This window comes from Candoia aspera, chromosome 7 (genome assembly GCF_035149785.1).
Source record: "Candoia aspera isolate rCanAsp1 chromosome 7, rCanAsp1.hap2, whole genome shotgun sequence".
NCBI lineage: Eukaryota > Metazoa > Chordata > Lepidosauria > Squamata > Boidae > Candoia > Candoia aspera.
Genome location: NC_086159.1, coordinates 34,780,717 through 34,802,875, shown reverse-complemented (window position 1 = coordinate 34,802,875; position 22,159 = coordinate 34,780,717). Strand labels below are relative to the sequence as shown.

The 22,159-nt window shown below is 40.3% G+C and overlaps 1 protein-coding gene across 1 annotated transcript in view; it reads right to left on the bottom strand.

The window, feature by feature from the left end:
• ANKS1B (ankyrin repeat and sterile alpha motif domain containing 1B) overlaps nucleotides 1-22,159 on the bottom strand; it is a 370,859-nt gene that overhangs the window by 69,555 nt on the left and 279,145 nt on the right. The window lies entirely within an intron of this gene.

Here is a 22,159-nt window from a genome sequence, read left to right as displayed (position 1 = left end):
GTGATAGGTGAGTCACAACAACCAGTACAAACAATATAAAAGCAAACAAATCAGACCCTTCTCACCATACCGTGGACCCCCGATTTAGCCCAGCCCCATCCTAGCCCAAGGCTTGGGGGAAGAGCCTGATCTTCACAGCCTTCCAGAAGGATAAAAGGGCGTATTTTTCACTTTTGCTATGAAGTTATCAGGCACTTGCTTGGTTTATTTTACCAAGCAAGTCTTACTTTGGCTGGACTGTGCTTGACGGCTACAAAAACATGGCTTCAATAATGCAAATACGCACACTGGCTGGCCTCAGAAGAGAACCCAGTGGTGATGGAGGAATCCAAATATGCAGAGAAAATCTATTTGTTTTCTCCAAAAGCTCTGATTTATTTTCCTTTGGTTTCCTCTGATTTATTTTCTTTGGATATCTAATATTCCACAATTAAACAGCTACAAGTAAGAATCCCATAGGGCTATTTATTTTACTAAATGCATTCTGTTTAGTGACTGTAACATCTCTAATAGGAAAATACAGGAAAGCAGGTAATGGTTAATAGTTTTGGGATCAGTTCAAGATCCAATCTGAGGAGTTTTCCAATTTGTTCTTTTTGTTTTTTAATGAGAGTTATGGATGTGCAAAGATAAGCAGATGATGAAACAAGAGAAAACAAAATGTTGCCACATTCTGATAAATCTGCAAAATTTCTTCAGTTCCATAAACTTCAGTATCCCATTTTTGTTAATATTTAGAATCTACTTTCCTCCCTGTACTATTCTCAGCACCCTTAGCAGAAATAAACTTTTTCCACCTGCTTGTTTTGTTTGTGTTTATTCTTATGGGTCTTCTCATAATAGCACTTAAGAGCTGCTGTCTAGTGCTGATGCTGGCAGGAAACTTCGCAGGCTCAGAGAGCCTTGCTCTCCCCAGCAATGAGAGAAAACAGGGAGTCTGTCTCCATTCCAGTTTTCCAGAGAAGTGGGAAGTGTGAGGAACATCTCAGGTGGTGCTGGTTTCTGGTCGCAAAGACCTATAGATCCCCTACTTTAAGTTCTCCAAACCCATGGGTAGGTTTGAACAACCAGCAGGAGAAACAGGGGAGAGAGAGGAAGCTTCCCCCAGGAGAAGCAAGGGGAGATAAGGAGGGCGAGTTGTTGTCTCGTCTTGTTATCCTTTCCTGAAGAGCAACTTTTAAGAGTTGGCACTTTTGTGGTATGGCTGCCCACCCTGAGGCAGCTGTACAGCCATGGGAATACCCCCACAGAACTGCCAAGTCCCTGTAGCTTTTGCACGGCAGTGCCAAAACTTCACGGGCAGCTATTCCATGGAGGGACCTGTGGGTTGCCCCACCATGGTGCTGCTAGCTTGCCAATCAAAGAAAGTTGCTCCCTGTACAAAGTAGATTGATGCCAAATACCATTATGTGCAAGATGAGCAGCAGAATGGGCTTGTTGAGCCAAGATACTGCCCTGTAAAAGAGATGACAGCAGATATACTGTACTTGCCAAGCCATTGTCAACAGACTAGTTAGGGCCTTTGTGAACGGAGAGAGTCTTGAATGGCAGCCATTTTGAAGGGGAGTTTTGGAATTCAACTTTGCATGCACTGAGTTTAAAAACAGTTTAAATGTATTGACCAGTAAGGTCAATAAATGTAAAGATAGCAGAGGGACCCTGCACTTATATTTCCATTCCTTGTCTGAAAAATTTACTTTGCATGTCTCTATGTAATTTCTCTCAATTGGTTAAACTTCAGTGCTCAGGGCATTCATCATTTCCTTTCCATCTCAATACTTCTGGTTTTGCATGATGCAGTTCAGTTACCTACCCAACTTATTCTCTGTAATGGAGGAGAACACGCTACAGGCTCCTAGGTACAGTTAGATTTAAGTAATACAGGCTTTCCTATCATTATGTTATTTCCCAGGTAAGATTCTTTCTTTCTTTCTTTCTTTCTTTCTTTCTTTCTTTCTTTCTTTCTTTCTTTCTTTCTTTTTCTTTTTCTTTTTCTTTTTCTTTTTCTTTTTCTTTTTCTTTTTCTTTCTTTTTCTTTCTCTCTCTCTCTTTCTCTTTCTCTTTCTCTTCTTTATCTATCTATCTATCATCCATCCATCCATCCATCTATGGTAAGGTCTCTCCTCTCCTGTCATGTTCGCCGTTCCAATGTTGCTGGTACATCGTAACGTTTCACATGTCATTTCACTGATACGTGTTTCATCTGGGAAGGGAGGAGGATTCCATCCCGTGGGGTTGTTATCTGTTGGCTGCTGGTTTGGAATGTGTTTCGGTTATCTCCTGTGTTCAAGGTTCCTTTCCCAGGACATCAGTAGAAATGGTTACCAGCACCTGGGGGGGGGGGGAGTTTGCAACGGCAGGGCGAGGGGAGGGATTACGTTTTGAGCCGAGGGTTTTTAGTTTGTATTTGGCACGCTTTTACTCATTCTCAGCTTTCTCTGTATTTGCATACTGTTCTTCTAATAAATCAGATATCATTAAGTACCTGCTTGTGAGTCTGAGTCTATTGGGATAGGCAATCATTACATAAAGCTGAGAATCCAAAAAATTTTTCCGTTAGCCCCTTTCCAGATTTATTTTGTGAGGGGAAGTGCTAGCGATGAGCAAACCAAATCCACAGACCATGGAAAGCGAGGAATTGAGCGAGGGGGAACCCGACTCTACAGTGATAAGAACGGAGAGAGTCCCTCCTCAAGAGACTTCAGAAGTTCGGGAGGGGTCGAGCTTCAGCCTAGGGGACGAGGAGGTTGGAGGTGAAAGAGCCCCTGAACTGACCGATGAGTCACCAGGCGAGTTGCTCACCTCGGATGAGACACAGGGAACCCTACCAGGGACGTCAAGAACGTCTTGGAAGCAGCGATACCTGTTGTCCCCAGCCGTGGTGAGGCAGGAGGGAAAGGAGGATTCCAAAACCCCTGATCATATAAAACTGGTGGAGGCTAAATTGGAATCCTTAGAATTTATGTTTCGGAAAATGTCCATGGATTGGGGTCCACGGGAGAGGAGGAGAGAGGAGTCCAGTCATAGGTATTCGACTCCTTCTTCGCCCCCACCTTCCCCGGAGGAAAGGAGTAGGACCCGGCACCGAGAGGAAGTAAGAGCGCTGAGGGCGAGAATTTCAAGGTCCCCTCCTTGAGAGCAGAGATCCTTGGGGGCTAGGAGAAAGCCCGACCGTCCAGCTGTGGTGAAGGGACCGCCCGGAGTTGGGGTAAAGGACTTTACCATTAAATTTGATGGAGATCCAACTAAGCTGTCATTCTTCCTTACCAATGCAAGGAGTTATATGGACGAATGGGAACAGTGTTTCCGCTCAGAAAGAGCCAAGATTAATGCCATTGCCACTAAGCTCAAGGGGCGGGCGGCCGATTGGTACATGCAGTTATGTCAGTCGGAGGCCCCTGAGCTGGAGGAGTTCGAGGAATTCCTGTGGGCATTAAAACTACACTTTGAAGACCTGTTAGCTAAGGAAAGAGCAAAACGGGCATTGAGGGAGCTGTGCTAGGGGCCACAATCAGTGGCAGACTATGGTCTGGAATTTAAGGCTTTGGCTGGGAAAGTTGAGGATTGGTCCCAATCCACCTTAATAGAACATTTTAAGGATGGTCTGAATACGGAGGTCCTAAGGTGGTCGCTTGGTCGAGATGACCCGGATTCCCTATATGAGTGGATACAGCTGGCAGGGAACGCTGAGCATGCCCATGAAACCTTTGCTCACCGGAAGGTGATGAGATATGCTAGGCTCAGCAAGGGTTCCCGCACTGCTGCACCCACTGGAAAGTCTGGCCAACGTGCTTGGGAAGAGGAGAGAGAGCGCCGCTATGCGAAGGGACAATGCCTCCAATGTGGGAAGGAAGGTCACCGAGCGGCGGCGTGCCCGAAAGGAAAAACCGAGGAACGTCCGGGAAAGTCGTCAGGGAAATCTCCCTCCCATTTACCCAGGAAAATGAAGGCGGCTCTGGCTGAGACTGAAGTGGAGGAAATTCCTTACTTCGGGGACATGGGGGAGCCCGATATACTCCAGCTGGCAGGGAACACCAGCCACCTGCTTTAAAGGGCACCTCTGGGCAGGTGGTAGAGGAAGGGCGCGACCATATTTCGGTGAGTGGCAACTATCCCACACTGACAGTGAAAGTGAAGCTAGGCTCCCACACAAGAACTGTTGAAGTGTGGGCTTTGATTGATTTAGGGTGTTCACTTTGCTTGATGCACCCTGACGTGGTGGCTGCTTTGGAGTTACCCAGTTTTCCACTAAAACGTCCCATGATTTTTACCCAGCTGGATGGTTCTACGGCAGGGGGGAAGCCAGTCACCCATTCCACGGGCATGGTGGCGTTGCAAATGGGCAGCCACCGTGAGGGGCTGCCGTTTGTAGTGGTGCCTGTGGGGGGTCCTTTAGTCATTCTGGGGATTCCTTGGTTGGTCCAGCAAAACCCATATATAAATTGGGTGCACAGGACTTTGACTTTTGGGGATGGTTTCTATCAAGCTCCTGGGGAGGACGACGCTCCGCAGGCTGCAGTGGGGAAGGTGGCGGCAGCAACCCCGCATTTCGCTGCCACCCCACTGGAAGGCTTGCCGGAGCAATACCAGAGTTTTGCGTATGTGTTTGGGGAGAAGGAGGCGGACCAACTCCCACCTCACTGAAATACTGACTGTGCAATAGAGTTGGTCCCAGATGCACAACTGCCAAAACCAAAAATCTATGCCATGAGACAAAAGGAACTGGCAGTGCTGCAGGAGTTTGTGGACAAAAACTTGTTCAGGGGTTTTATTGAACCAGCAAATTCACCAGTGGGCGCCCCCATCTTGTTTCGAGCGAAGAAGGATGGGACATTGAGACTTTGTACAGATTACTGCGGATTAAATGCGGTTTCAATATTAAACAAATATCCTCTGCCAATAATAAAAGACATGTTAGCACATCTGGCTAAGGGGAAAATCTTCTCTAAGCTGGATCTGAGGGAAGCATATTTCCATATCCATATACGGGAGGGGGATGAGTGGAAGACTGCTTTCAATTGTCCTCTGGGCTCTTTCCAGTACAAGGTTTTGCCGTTTGGTTTGGCGGGGGCACCCGTGGTGTTTATGATCAATGAAGTGTTACATGAGCATTTGTTCAAAGGGGTACTAGTCTATTTGGATGATGTTTTGATTTATACTGAAACGGTGGAGGAACATGAGGGCTTGGTGAAACAGGTGCTTAGCAAACTGAGAAAGGCTAAGCTTTATGCTAAACTTTCTAAGTGTGAATTTCATAAGACTCAGCTTGACTACTTGGGGTACAGAATTTCGGACAGAGGTATTGAAATGGATCCTGTGAAGATTCAAGCTATTTTTGTCCTAACAACCAGGAAACACACTGAGACAATGAACTGGTCTCTAATATTTATTGCTAGTACTTAACAGGAATCCTAACAAACTGAAGAAGCGTGGAAAAAACCCAGACATATAACCCCCAAGGGTTAAGGCGGTCCCGATCTGTGTCTCTTTGAATGGCTGAACAATTCATCAGTGCTACGCATGCGCTTGACAGTCTGGATGGGAGCCCCCTGCTCGCCATCCTTACTCATGACAATTTTGGAGTGGGAGCACCCGCGTACCCACAGACAGCTCCAGAGTTTTCTTGGCTTTTCCAACTATTATCACCAGTTCATCCAGGGGTTCGCAGAAATTGCATTGCCTCTCACTGATTTATTATGTACAAAGGGGCTGGGGGAAACACGGAAGGTGAAGAACCTGGGAGCATTGCTCAATTGGACACCTGAATGCCAGTTGGCTTTCGACAAACTCAAAAGCCTGTTCACTGCTGAACCCATTTTGCAACACCCTGATCCCACTAGACCCTTTGTGGTTCAAGTGGATGCTTCCGATTTCACCATTGGAGCGCTTTTGTTGCAGGCGGATGCTGCGGGCCACCTGAAGCCCTGTGCGTATTTGTCCCACAAATTTTCTGAGACGGAAAGGCGATGGCATGTTTGGGAAAAAGAGGCTTTTGCAGTCAAGGCTGCTTTGGAAGCATGGCGCCACCTCTTAGAGAGGGCTAAATGTCCTTTTGAGGTTTGGACTGACCATAAGAATTTGGAAGCGCTTAGTACGCCCCGTAAGCTCAGTCCTAAGCAAATCCGTTGGGCTCAATTTTTCAGTCGCTTTGATTTTAAGTTGAAGTTCATTCCAGGAAAGAAAAACTTCCTGGCTGATGCGCTTTCCTGCCTGCCTCAAGATTCGGTCCAGGCACCTGATGTTGTGGGTACACTGTGGACAGAACCCCAGTTGGGTTTGCAAGCTGTCACCCACAGTCAGACTTGTGCGCAGCTGCCCTCAGCTTCAGTTTCACCGGCTGGGGGAAGAACGTCGATTCCTTCGCAATTGCAACAACAGTTTCTCTCAGAACTGAAATCTGACACTTGGTTGCAAGTGAATAGAGACAATGTTACACTTGACAGAGGCTTCGCATGGAAGCAAAACTGCCTGTATGTCCCTGACAGTTTGCGAAGGGAGATTTTGAGTAGGTCTCATGATGATAAAGTGGCTGGTCATTTTGGCTTTGTGAAAACCTTACACCTGGTGTGCCAGCAATTCTGGTGGCCCACATTGAGATGTGATGTCAAAGAATATGTTGCTTCTTGTCCTGTCTGTGCCATGTCAAAACGGAAGGGGGGCAAAACGCAAGGGTTGCTGCAGCCGGTGGCCAGTCCCTCCCATCCTTGGGAGGAGATCTCCATGGATTTCATTGTTGATTTGTCTCCTAGTCAGAGAAAGACTGTGATTTGGGTGGTGAAGGACTACTTTTCTAAACAAGCCCATTTCATTCCATGTGCCTCCATTCCGTCTGCTCAGCAATTAGCCCGTCTTTTCCTAGTCCACATCTACCGGATTCACGGGAGCCCCTCCCGCTTGGTCACAGACTGCGGAGCACAGTTTACCTCTCAGTTTTGGAGGGCATTTTTAAAGCTGGTGGGCACTAAGCAAGCATTGTCCACTGCGTCACATCCGGAGACTGACGGATCTACAGAGGCTCTTAATTCAACCCTTGAACAATTTTTGCGAGCATTTGTCAACTATCAGCAGGACAATTGGGTTCATCTCCTGCCTTTTGCTGAAGTGGCTTACAACAACGCCGTCCATCAGAGCATAGGGCACACGCCTTTCCGTACTGTTTTTGGCCGGGATTTTGTTCCCATTCCTGATTTGCCTCAACCCACTACACTGCCCTGTTCTGCTTCTGATTGGGCTGTGCACCTGGCTGATTCCTGGCCAGTAATTCAACGAGCGTTGGCAGATGCCCAGTCCGCCTATAAACTGCATGCTGATAAGAGATGGGCCCTTCAACCTACTTTTAAAGTTGGTGATAAGGTCTACCTTTCCACCAAGTTCATTAAGTCTTCTCAGCCCTCGAAAAAATTGGCTCCTAAATCTGTTGGTCCTTTGCCCATTGTGGGAGTTGTGAACCCTGTCACGTTTAAATTGGATTTGCCACACAATCTTCAACGTTTACATCCTCTTTTTCATTGCAGCTTACTCAAGCCTGTCAACCACTCCGATCGGTGGCATCTGCAACCTACACCTCCTGCGCCAGTCATGATTGACGGACAACAACATTTTGAGGTGAAGGAGGTCCTTGATTCTCACAAGCTTCGTGGCACCTTGCAGTACCTCATTCGGTGGAAGCATTTTCCCCACCCTGAGTGGGTGGCTGCCCGAGATGTTCAATCACCTGTTTTAGTTAGACACTTTCATCTAGCTTATCCTATGAAACCTGCTCCTTAGTATTTTTGGGGGGGCGGTATGTCATGTTCACCGTTCCAATGTTTCTGGTACATCGTAACGTTTCGCATGTCATTTCACTGATACGTGTTTCATCTGGGAAGGGAGGAGGATTCCATCTCGTGGGGTTGTTATCTGTTGGCTGCTGGTTTGGAATGAGTTTGGCTTATTTCATGTGTTCAAGGTTACTTTCCCAGAACATCAGTAGAAATGGTTACCAGCACCTGGGGGCGTGGAGTTTGCAACGGCAGGGCGAGGGGAGGGATTACGTTTTGAGCCGAGGGTTTTTAGTTTGTATTTGGTGCGCTTTTACTCATTCTCAGCTTTCTCTGTATTTGCATACTGTTCTTCTAATAAATCAGATATCATTAAGTCCTGCTTGTGAGTCTGAGTCTATTGGGATAGGCAATCATTACATCTCCTCTCTTTCACCAGTATCAATAATATTTACTTATAAAAGTTATACTCCTAACTTTAGTGGAAACAATTTTTTCCCCACGAAATAAAGCTGCTATTCAACAGATACTAAAGTGTTCAGAGTGCTGAAATCATAATGGGATTGAATTTCCAAAAGGTCTCTCCAAACTGGGAGAATGGGTTTCAAAATGGCAAGAGCTGTTCAATATAAATAAGTGTAAAGTGGTAAATGTTGCCCACCACCCCAAACAAATGTAAACCTGTCTTATATGTAGATCGCATTTGAACTTGCAGTAACTTAGCAGGAATATCATCCAAACATGCAGCTACCCTAAAGAGAGATGCTTGGAGTCATTGCAAAGGGAACTGAAGTAAAACTACTGACACAATAATACTCATATATATCAATCTATGGTAAGACCACACCTGGAATAACTGTGCAGTTAATTATACCTAAAGAAGGTTATTATAGGACTAGAAAAAGTACAACAGAATGGATTGGAGCAAGCAGCACCATTGCAAAGAAAGCCTACAGCAACTGAGGCTCTTCAGTGCGGAATAAAGGGGAAGGGGAAACATGAGACGCACAGAGTCACATATCATGCGGACTGCTATAGAAATCCAACAAACAAACAAAGTCATAGATTATGTAGATAAAGAGATATCCCTCCCCCTCACAATGTTAAGAGCTCAAATGCAGAGAATTCAGGGCCCAGTAAAAAGAATTTTTTTACACGCTCCATAATTAATCTGTGGAACTTGCTACCAGCAGTAATGGTTATGAAAGTCAATTGGATAGTTTTAAAAGGGGACTGTCCAGGTTCACAGGGGATCAGGCAAGCAGGGGCTACCAAAACTGATGGATGTTTACTACCTTCCTAAAGGTAGTTCATTAGTACATTCAGAGTGTACTTTAAATACTGGTTTCCAGGAAGTGATAGTGCAAGGTAACTTGGGGGTCAGCGACCTCATGGTTTTTATTTCAGAAAACAAATATGTCCTCCAATCCAGGCTGGTGAGCTTCCCAAATGCCACCAGTGCTGTACTTTGTAAAGTGTAACGCTAGCTTAGATGGGCCTACGGCTGGGTTCAGGAGGGCTCCTTACATTATTATCACTGAGATCTTCACATAATATTCAGATAAGAAAATACTGAAAATGATTGAAAATAGTTGTGGACTGCATGAAATCTAAACTAGTTGAAGCTCAATTTCAACAAAAGTAAGAAAGATTTGGTAAGTACTTTTGTTTTCCATTTAGCATTATGTTTGACCCAACAGTGTTAATAAAATTGGACTAAACTGCAAAATACATATTCGTCTGACATAAAAACCAGGGGGTCATTGACTCCCAAATTACCTTCTTTATATATAAACTGGAAAAACTATGTAAAGCACATTGGATAATTTAATTACTCATAAAGATATGCATTTTCTGATCTGTTCTGGACACTGATAAACTGTTCTCCATTATTTTCCTTATGCATTTTTCATTCAAAATCTGCTGAAAAGCACTCTTTAGTTTTAAAAATGACTTAGATTGCCAGACCTGTACCTCCAGCTCAGACTTAAAGGCAACTCCAAGTACATTAATTCATGACATAACTGGGACTAGATCATAATGGGAACACATTAGGATAATGCTGAACAAACTGCACTGGCCTCTGGTTCATTTCTATGTATAGTCTAAAATTCTGCATTGGATGGGATTTCAATACCTGCAATACCTTCTCCTACATTAACTTAATTATAATCAAATAACATCACATACTTCTGCCTTCTGATGGGAGATATGCGATAATCAGAAATAAAGCTGCTTTGGTTGTAGCTCCCCATTTAAAGAACTCTCCTATGTGGGAAATGCTAGATGTTGAAGTCACGCTTTGCTCCACAATTTTCTCCTTTAATATGGCACTTTTGATAACTCTGATACTCTGTATGTTTCTCCTAGAGTGAACATCTGATATATATGAATAAGATATATTTTTTAATCTGTTCAATCATGTCCGATTCTCAGAGACTGCCTGGACAAGTCCCTGCAGTTTTCTAGGCAAGGTTTTTCAGAAGTGGTTTGCCATTGCCTGCTTCCTAGGGCTGAGAGAAAGTGACTAGCCCAAGGTCACCCAGCTGGCTTTGTGTCTCAGGTGAGACTAGAACTTGTGGTCTCCTGGTTTCTAGCCTGATGCCTTAACCACTACACCTGGATTCCAAATTATTCATATTATAATGGCAAAGAAGGGAGAGTCAAAAGATTGTGTGGTAGTCTTTCTACCAAATATCAAAATTGTAAGTGGTTATTTGTCCATTGTGGCATATTGTTAATTAGTGCAAATTACAAACTCTATTCCCATAGTTTTATAATATGGACATTTCCAAGTTCTGAGGCTTTTTGAAGAAAAATTGGTTGCTTCAGATTTGTATTTGTATTTGGACTGTGTCTCCCCAGTTGTGTCTACCTGTCCAGTCAGATCTGACAAGAGAGGCATTCTCTGGGTCCCATCCATTAGTGAATGTCATCTGGTAGGACCCCAGAAAACACCCTTTTCTGTCGTGGTCCCCACCCTCTAGAACATCATTCCCCCAGAGATTCCTCCACCTCCTTTTAGCAATAAAATAGTCAATTTGATTTCTGTATACATGGAGATCTGGTGAACTCCATGTATACAGGCATTTGGTTGTTTGAAGACAGTGTTAGAAATGAAGAAATCATTGAAGTGGCAGAAAATGATAAATTGTTCTCCTGCTTCATTTTGGTTTCCTAAGCCATACTATTCAACAACATTTTCCTCCTTAGTATTTCCAGTGTTGGCATTCCAGTATCCAATCACAAACAGCACATCTTGCTTGCAGTTTGGTGATTTCAAATTGAACTTGATCATAAAACTCATCAACCTCCACTTCATCTGTATCAGTGGTTGAAGCATAAACATAGATAATGTCATATTAAAGCAGAGCTTTCCAAACTATGTGTTGTGACAAGTTAGTGTGTCGGCTGCAGTGTGTAGGTGTGTCGCATGGTCGAGGGATCATACAGGTACTGCGCATGCACAGTATGCGTAATCAGGTCAAAACAGCTGATTCTGCGTGACTTCCGGTGACGCGGCCGCACCTGCAGCATGTTAGGATGGAGGCTGAGTCAGAGGAAGATGAAGAAGGTCCATTAGGACTGTTAGATCAATTGGCAGGAAATGATGGGGAAGGCGTGAAAATTGAGATGAGCCTAGCACGGGAAGAAGAAAAGCAGCTGATTGGTCAGGGGTATGAGTTGCCATCACCACCACCAATCAGTGCAAAAGATCGACGAGCAGGAAGGAGGACCAAACAACAGGAGGCCTGATTGGCTTCTAACCACCAACGGCATGAAAATGCAGGAGATAAAAGGCACTGAAATACAGAGCAATGTGGGATTGTGCAACACGGGATTGTTCTCTCACTTTATCACTGCAGGAGTGGAGTGCTGGTGCCATTATTTTCATGTTTAGTTACTGTTAAAATGTTATAATAAATTCGCAGTTGAATTACCCCTAAAATGGATGAGTTTCTAATTAAGAAAAAAAGCTGGTGAAGATGATGTTTGCGATGAACAAAATGTAGCGGCTATAGAGGAAACTATGCAAGAATCAACTGTTGAATGGTCTGTATTAGTATGTAAGAAGGAAAAATTTCCAAGCCTTGTTTATTCAGTAAAGATTATATGAAACTGGGGTTCACATTTTCTGGTAATGAAAACAATCCTTGTCCCAAGTGTTTAGTTTATGGGGCTATACTTGCAGATGAAAGTATGGTACCAAACAAATTAAAGAGCCATTTTACCTCAATACACAGTCATTTGTCAGGAAAACCAGTACAGTACTTCCTTGAGCTTTCAAAATCTATAAAGAAGCAGTCTGCATCATTCACAAAGAGAATGAAGACATCAAAGAAAGCTCAAAAGGCAAGTTACTTGGTTGCTCAAATACTTGGCAGAAACAAGGACCCACACACTATTGCCAAAACCACCATAAAGGAATCTTGCTGTGCTATTGTTTGAACAATGTTTGGGCCCAAATTTGAGATAGAAGTTAACAAAATCCCTTTGGTAGATAACACGATTGGAAGATGTATTCAAGACATGTCTGATGACACTAAGCTGCAAATGAAGGAAATTTTTAAAGAGGATAATATGATCTTTACATTGCAATTAGATAAATCAACAGATGTCAGTGGCTTAGCACAATTATTGGTTTTCATACATTTCATTCATATAGACAGAATTATTGAGCAATTCTTGTCTTGTCTAGAACTTCCAATGAGAACTAGAGGTGAAAATATATTTAAAACTTTAGATTGCTTCACGAAGGAACATAATTTGCAATGGTTAATTTGCGTACAAATATGCACAGATGGCGCACCTTCAATGGTTGGTTCAACAAAAGGTTTTATAGCTTTAGCAAAGAAAGAGAATGAAAATATTATACTTACTCATTGCTTTTTACATCGCAAAGCGCTAGCCGTGCAAACCATTGGAAATGAATTAAGAAAAGTTATGGACAAAGTGGTTCAAATGGTCAATTACATTAAAAGTAGACCTGTTAAATCAAGATTATTTGCTTATATTTGTGAAGAAATTGGGGCAAGGTTTAAAAAGCTTCTAATACACACAGAGATTAGTTGGCTCTCAAGAGGTCAAGTGCTTTGTCTTGTATATGAATTGAGGGAAATGATGCTTAAACTTTTTGAGGAAAATCAGCAAAATGAATTCTGCGATCTAATTCAAAACAAACCCTGGTGCACAAAATTGGCATATCTTGCTGACATATTTGAACATTTGAATAAAATAAACATCAGTATTCAAGGATAAGGAGAAAATATCTTAACAGTGGTAGATAAAATTTGTGCTATAAGAGACAAAAATAGCAATTTGGAAAAGGAAAGTGAAAGAAGGAAATTCTGAAATGTTTTCCAAAACTGCTGAGTGTGAGCTAAAATGTGATATCAGCTTGCTAATTGTTGACCATTTAATATTGCTGAGAGAAACTTCATCATTACTTCCCAAATGTTGAAGTCCAAGACTATGGATCAGAAATCCATTTCTTTCAACTGCAACAAGGAACTTTTCATTTACTGAAGAAGAATTAGCTGAAATAAAAAATGATCAAAGTCTGTTAATGATGTATGAAGAGGGTGACTTAGATAGCTTTTGGATTCGCATTTCAAAAATGCATCCAAACATAGGTAAAAAGGCATTAAAAATTCTTCTGCAGTTTTCTACTATGTACATTTGTGAAGTATCCTTTTCAACAATGACAAACTTAAAGACACTGAATATTTATCTAATATTCCACCAAATATTCAAAAGCTGTGTTCATTCCATCAACCTCATACATCTCATTAAAATGGTAAGTAATTATTGGTGTTATTCAAATTTTTAAAATTCTTGCACATAGTTATATATTGTTACTCGTGAATGACAACAATCTTGGAAATGTATGTTATTGTCTTACAAATCATATATTTTTAAAAATATAAATGAAAGGTTTTGATGAGATATGTTGTGTTCCCATACATTTTGCTATTACAATTTATGTATGTGTCCATATCTCTTATAAGGGGTTAGTTTAACCTCAAGTTTGCTAGTAAAACTGAATTACTGTGTCATGAAATGATGCATGTCTAAAAAGTGTGTCACCAAGATGAAAAGTTTGGAAAGCTCTGTATTAAAGGTTGCTCACAAAGTCTAATTGATATTATTAGGTTGTTCACTGCATTGTAGCCAAGTACTGTTCTTGCTATACCCTTCCTAACCATAATAACAATGTCATTCCTTTTTCATATCCTGGGTAATAAACAGTGTGATCTTTGGACTGAAAGTGTCTGATCCCAGTCTATCTCAATTTGCTGATTTCTAGGATGTCAATCTGTAGTAGTTCCATTTCATCTTTCAACTGTGTTGAGCTATCCCATGTTCATGTTTCTTACATTCTATATTCCCATTATAATTCTGCCTTGCAACTTTGGATTTTCTTTTCTTGTATGGCAACAGAAGTCCTGAAGGATTTAATTTATCCATTTCATAAACACCATTAGTACTCTGAAGATTCTCAGCTCTTCCTCAGTAGCATGTTGAGTGCCATCCAACCTGAGCGGCCCATCATCCAGCACTATACTGTCAATCATTTTATATTTTCTATCCATACAGTCTTCTTGGTAAAGGTGCAGAAGTGGTTTACCATTACCTTCTCACATGCAGTATGTATTGATGCTTTTGCCATAGTCACTAAAGTGATCATCTGCCTCCAGAACCTTCACACCTTGAGTGATCCTGCTGGGAATATATATATTCTTGGTATACACTCCCAGAAGTCTTCAGTCATCCCTCCCAGAAACACCACCACCACCACCACAATGAAGCAGCACAGCAGGACTTGGAGGGGAATAGGGCAAGAGCTCATCTGTTAATTTTATAATTTAAGATAATTTAATTTAAGCGTCCATTGGAATTGGGTAGCTGTAAAACCTTTGAACGAATGAATGAATGAATAAATAAATAAATAAATAAATAATAGCCACACACAAAATGAACTGGTTTCCAGTTCTATGCTTAACTTTCAAGCAATATATAATATTGTACATGTTCCTATCTCTACTAATACAATCAAATGAAAGCAAAGAATCTGACTGTATTCATATTGTGCATTTGTACAAAACAATAATTTTCCTGCATATATTAAACAACGCTCTTTTCTGCCAACATTTTATTAATACTATGCTATATTTGGCAAGTAATTAACAGGTAGGGAAAATAAAATCTGTACTTGCATGTGGTGGTGTTCTTAGATCAAGATATAATTAGGTAAGCCAGTTTTATAAAAGGTTTGGAATTTTTTTTGGAAGTCACTACACTATTTTGATCACACTGATATACTGTAACTTCTTGGCTTGCCTTTTTCCAGAGGAATAGCAGGGCAGTTTTATTATTATATCCTTGTACCATATAGGAAGTTACATCCATCAGAGCACCATACTGCTGTGTTACAAGTGATACATCTATTTTCTTTGCATAAGACAAATAACCATACTACAGTATGAGAACAGTCCCTTCTATCAAATTTTATTTAACAGAATAAAACAGAATTTGAAACAAAAGGATGAATTTTTTTTTCTCATTATGTACTACAACTCCTTTTTCCTACTTGAGAAACAATATTAATTTTTTTAAAAAATCCATTCCACAAGGACAAAGAAGAGGTTTCTGGTTGCTGATATCAAGAGTACATCTCACCAGATAGGCCCCATGCAGAGTTTAGTGGGGTATTAAGATACAATGTACTAGCCAAATACATCGGAAGAGCATGGAGACTATGCTTTTTGACGCTCTCAGTAAATATCTAATAGAACTGCAGGCCAGTTCTTTACTGGGAGAAGATTCTGTTCAGCAAATATTGACCTACGTACAAGTCAATGAAAGTAGAGCCCAATGATGTATACTGTATGTACACATTCATATGTACACACACACATATGCGGCTTGCTTTTTACAGGTCAAATGCATCAATATTTACATGAGGTCAAAGATCTACTGTAAAAACATCACGCTAAAGCTGACTATATTCTGAAGTATAGGGAAAATCAATGGGAAGTGCAAGACATTATAATTCCTGTCTTCTTTCCCAGCTGAAGAAAAAAACTTCATGAGAATGACATTGACAAGATGAAAAATCACTCTTGAAATTTGCAAACTAAAATCCTTCAGCCAAATTGGGTTCATAATCCAAGAATAACTTGATTGCATTTATATTATAACCAGATCCATTTCTATAATACCTTGAATACAAACCTGCCATTCCATCAGACATATATGTTCAAAAATAACACCCTTGAAAACTGTTGCTAAATTCTCAGATTTCTATCAAGTAGTATTTTTTATTTTTTTACTTATTTATTGCACATATTTATATGACTGCCCATCTCACACAAGGTGACTCTGGGCAGTGTACAACAACTTTTGTTTAGTATACAAAAAGGGAGCTTTAGGAAGTATTAAACATATTCTCTATACTTCTAAAAACACTGATTATAGAATTTAAAATGTTTCAAACTTTGATTTGCAGAAGCTATTGTAGCCTTTGTCTAAAATCTTGAAATGGTGCTTGGCTTTGTAACCCACCATAGCCTTTTATTGGTGTAAGTGCTTCATTTAAAATTGCTCTGCTGTTATACTTTGCAAAACACAGAAATACACAAAAATTACTTCATGAATTAAGTTTATTCATCCATCTAGTTCAGTTTTATCTATACTGACAGGCAATAATTTTTCATGGATTCAGCAGGGGTTGTTTCCTAACTCTGCCTGGGAACTTGTGCCTGGGATATTTTAAGCTATGGCTTAAAAGTGGATTTGCTGTGGCTGCCATACAATAAAGATAACAAAGTTTAGGTCTGTCCTCCATTTAATTTTGTAGAAAATCAAGAGGGAGGTGGCTGTTCCACCATGTTTATTCATATACTAATGCATATACTGCATTTAGTGCAGTAACTTTTGTTTTGAATATCATAATCCTTTTCAGGAAATCCATAAGAATGAGGGATCCTGATAATGAACCTTGTAGGAGAGCTGAATAGTAATCATAACATTTTGGGACTGATTTTGGTGTGATCAACTCTAATTCTGTCTGTATAGGACACAGCTGAATACCTCTTACAAAGAAATGTCTTAATCCTGTTCCTTCCCTAGCTTAAAATATCATATTTACTTAATGATGAACATTTTGGCAGAATTTAATTTTGGCTGGGGAATTCTGGGAGTTGAAGTCCACACATCTTAAAGTTGCCAAGGTGGAGAAACACTGGACTAGAGGAAAGAATGCTAGCCTGTCTGGTATGCCCTACAGAGAGGCAAAGAATTTATTAGCATTTTTCTAATATTAACATTATAATGACAGCACAGCGTTGTTGAAAAATATTGAATTCTTTGACATAATAGTATTCAGAAATATTTACATGACATAGATATTCCTTATCACTTATTTCTGAACACAATATTCGTTTGTTTTCCTTTGCAGCTTATATAATGAGCTTTGTATATTCCACAGAACAACAGCACTGTTCTTTAATTTTTTAGGATAAGTTTTAACTTTTTTGTCAAATCTATGCATTGATTTAAACCAGAATTATGAGGCCAGATAGATACCCCACTACGTGACCTAGTTACAGTTTATTAAATGTCAATATCAGTCAAGAAGCAATAGGATTGTAAATAAAATGCTTTACTCATATGAAACACAGTACTACAGAACAACATGATAAAATTCAGAACACAATATAAATCCCAAGAAATTCAAAAGACCTGAGTTTAGGGCACATTGAATATATGTATTATTGCAATGCAAATTATAGTATTGTAATGATTTTATTAAATATTTAGTCTTTCTGCCTTCAATCTCCTTTTAACAAAATGTTCCATAGCTAAGTATTCAGATGTTCTCATTACATTAACTTCTTTACGCATATAGGTATATTGTCCATTTACGGGGAAGCAATGACACAAAAAGTGAATGGACAGTGTTTATTAAGAGAGCTTGGAGTCAACTCTGACCTGGAACAAAGAGGGTAAGTTCAACTTTTGGTAAATACTGACTTTCTCATATCCTCCTCTTTCTAAATAGAATAACCTATTCATACAACAGCCAACACAATTCTGTTCAGTTACTCTATTTGGCTTCTTGATTACACATCTGCTCTGTATAACTTGTATAGCAGCATCTTTACTAAGAGTGACGTGATGAGTTGTTGGAGGACAGCCAATACCATGAAAGAATCTTTATATCTGCTTAACCATGGAGGCATTTTTTCTGTGATTATATGGAACTATCAATTTGACTGAGTCAAGACAATTGACTATTTGTAACTTTTTGGATGGTTCTAGGCCCAGAATGGTTCTTTGCGGATTTGATACTAAGTGCCTTTCCATTTCAAAGTGAGTTCACAGCTACCTTGTGTGGCTATTGTGTCTTCAGTGTATGACTGGATATGAATGGCTTCTGGGTACCAGTTTAGCTTAGGATTCAATTTGTTGCAGTCATATTCAGCTATTAGAAAGACTTGTATGGCAGTATCCATTTTATAAGCAGTGGGGATTCCATTAGTAGGTATTGTTTCAACCCAGCCTTCTTTCTGATGTCTCCTCCGGTTCATGTTAATTGAGCCTATAAAGATATTGTCTTCTTCAGCTTCATTCTTCTTTGGCATCGTATCTTTTTCTTGAACTGTTTTTGTAACTTTGCACATTTTAACCATAAGTTTATGCTTTCTGCACTTGTATCAGAAATATACCTATTTCTGCCTATATGCTGGACTTTTTGTAGCCATGCTTCATTTTGCCTTGGCTGCATTGTCTGTCTACTCTTTGTCCTGTTTCTAAGCTTTTTGCCTGCTGCTGGTTCCTTTGCTAAAGCCAAAACCATGTTTCTGACCAGAGTCTGCTGGTTTCTTTCCTTTCTAGAAGTCTGTAACAGGGTGATTGCCAATAGTGGAGTCTTACTACTGCTGTATCCTGTAACATTCTATTGTGGCAGATGATATATTTGATTTGAAGAGAAACCAAAGCTTGTGAGTAACTTTTGCTGTTTGGTATATATCAGGAATGTTTTGTAGGGACAAGGTCATTCTTGCACTTACTTGTGTCTTATCCCTCAAACAAAGACAAGTGTTTTAGGTGGACCCATAGCTGGCTTGAAAACCATATGCAAAGAAAACTCATCAGGGGATCCACATCAAACTGGAAAGGTGCATGAAGTTGGTTGTTACAGGGTTCAGTCCTGATTCTTGTACTTTGTTAATGATTTGCATGAATAGAAGGAGTCAATAAGGTGATATGGCTGCTACAAAGAAAACATCATTCTGAACTATAATATTTAAACAGTTCCCAAATCACTGAAAGCAATAGCTCTACTGTATTTTCTAGTGGTCAGACCTCCCTCTGAGTACTATGTCCAGTTCTGGGGGTTATATTTTAAGAAAAATCCAGAAAAAATGGAGGAGATACAAAGAAGAGTGGCAAGAATGAAAGGGAGATTGGAAACAATCTTACAAGTGCTGTAGATACTGAGATAACTAAGTGTGAATTGTTTATCCTTGATAAAGTTTCTGCATCTGTCAGGCATACTTTAATTTGGATTCCCCTACTGAGCTGTGAGACTGGACTTGATAGTCTAAATGGCCCCTTCCAACTCTTATGATTTGGAAAAAAACAAAGAAACAAAGAGTTAAATTTCCCTTTTCATATGGGATAGCCCCAAAGAAAATTCTTTGCAATTATTTTTTTTAAAAGCCTGATGTATCCTGAGTGATATGTCTGTTTGGGCCTTTTTATTTTATTGATCAGTGTCAAACTTTATTTATTAGACTGGGTAATTTATAGCCAAGCATTGCATCTAACAAATGGGAACCCTGATCCCTTCAAAACGTGCCCTCTTGAGTTCTGTAGATCTGTGTCCCAGCGGTACCCTTCACTAGTGGACATTTTTTTTTCTTTGTGTGAAACATTTTAAAATCTCCTATTTCAAGCTTTTTAAAAATACAACCAAAAATCCCCCACAGCCCAAGTTGTAGTAGCAGTTTTAATTTTCCAAGAATGAATCTATAATTATTCACTTAATGAATAAATAGAACTAATTGCATTTTATTCCTTATTTATTGGAACTTCCTCCTCATTAACAAATGTTTGATGCATATGACACAGTTATAAATGGCTGCTTGATGAAACACTCTAAAAACAACCTTTGAACTCTTATTCCCCTCCCTTTTCTCATTTTTCCCCTTGAGTATAATTCAGTTTGCTGTACACCAGTTTTCAGTTACTTGGAATTATTTGCTCTATTAATTGCTTTGAATGTTTCTGCTTTTCCCCTCAAATATTTTTAACAGCAAAATAATTTCCATTGAGAATTCAGAAATACATAAAGGAAATAACTCTCAATGGCCAGTCACATCTATCTTCTATCTTTCATAATTTGTATTATATACAGGTAGCCTAGGAAACAAGTCATCCATTACAGAGAACATCTGCAGACAATGGGAAGGTAATAATGTCAGATACATTTAAGAGCTTTATATATCTTTCTTCGGTTAAAAATGGGTATGTCTCTTAACTCTGCTATTAATTTTCCATATCAGCGATCTAGGGCATCCCTCTCAATAACTCAGCCTCAGCTGTGATGGTGGGGAAGCAGTGGAGTGAGTCGTCATCAGCAGCAGCCTTTGCAGTAGCAATATCAGCAAATTCACCAACTTCTGTCAGTCATGGACTCTGTTTACTTTTCAGGCAAGTTTAAAATAATTATATAAGAGAGGCATGATCCTATTAATCATTGACCATGTTCCTCAAAAAGCAAAAATATACAGCTAGTACCTTAATTTGGAAGAAACTGGAAAATACTATTTCAGAATAATCTTGCTTACACTGTATCTATTTTTTTTTATTTTATAGTTATTTATTTTACTATCCCGCCTTCATTATTTTTATAAATAACTCAAGGCGGTGAACATACCTAATACTCCTTCCTCCTCCTATTTTCCTCACAACAACAACCCTGTGAGGTGGGCTGGGCTGAGAGAGAGTGACTGGCCCAAGGTCACCCAGCCGACTTTCATGCCTCGGGCGGGACTAGAACTCACAGCCTCCTGGTTTCTATCCCAGCACCCTAACCGCTAGACCAAACTTTTCTATCCTTAAATATTATATTTCAAGCTTCTTCCAATTGAGTAAATTCACATTTAACCTATAAAGGTTTTTTTTAGAGAGGGAATATTATATGTCCTATGATTAGCAAAATGATTTAACAACAGCAGTTTGATTCTGGCAAGGGCAAGTTCCTATTTAGTATAGCTGTGCTGACTGGCAAATATCTCTCTGAAAATAATGCTTCTTTTGTAACAAGCCTAACTCTTGATGGTTTCTTATTAATTAATTTATTTATTTCAACAGTTTATATGGTCACCCATCTTGTTCTCACAACTTTGGGAGGCTAACAACACATCAAAAACCAACCCAAAAATCCAATAGCAAAAATTAAAAGGACTATAGTAACAGCAGAACCATCTAAAACATCTATAAAATATAGATACACCTAGGTGCACAAAAAACAAAATATCTGATTCAACCATGTAGGTTGGACTTAGCTAGCATCCTGGCTCCAGCAACCGGGGAAGAGCCAGGTTTTCAAGGCTAACCAGTTGGAGCCACCTGGGGGAGGGGGGGATGAAGTCCAGGATTTTAACCCAGATTCAAGCTGCTGTTTTAAATCATGACTTGCTTTTCAACTGGCAACCGTAATTGTTGATTTTGATTGAACAGGGAACTATAGTTGACCAAATATATCTACATTTCTCTACTATACACTAAGAAGGGAGAAGTAAAGGGCTGCATATGTATCACAACAGGCTTGCGCATATCAAACTGTTAAGAAAATATATAAGACCTGGTGTACAGTTTGGGGGTCCTGTAACACACTTCAGTTGATGCAAAATACAGTGGCATGGGCAGTTATGTGCGCACCTAGATTTGTGCAAGTTACACCTCTGCTTCACGGGCTGCATTGGCTACCAGATTGCTTTCAGCTTCAATTCAAGATGCTGGTGTTGACCTTTAAAACCCTACATGGCATGGGGCTAGGCTATTTGAGGGACTGCCTCTCCCCAAGTACATCTGCCTATCCCATCAGGTCTGGCAGAAGGGGCATGTTGTGGGTTCCATCAACAAGAGAATACCACCTAACGGGACCCAGGAGGAGAGCCTTTTCTGCTGCTGCACCCACTCTATGGAACATCATTCCCCCCAAGGTCAGACTGTCCAAACCTTGACGGCCTTCCAGAAAGACCTGAAGACCTGGCTTTGCCATCTGGATCAGGGAGTAGTGGTGTGGAGCCTATAAAATGGTTATATTGTTCCTGAATTGACTGTGTTCTCCTGTTGATTGTATGGCATGGTTTTAATTGTTTTTA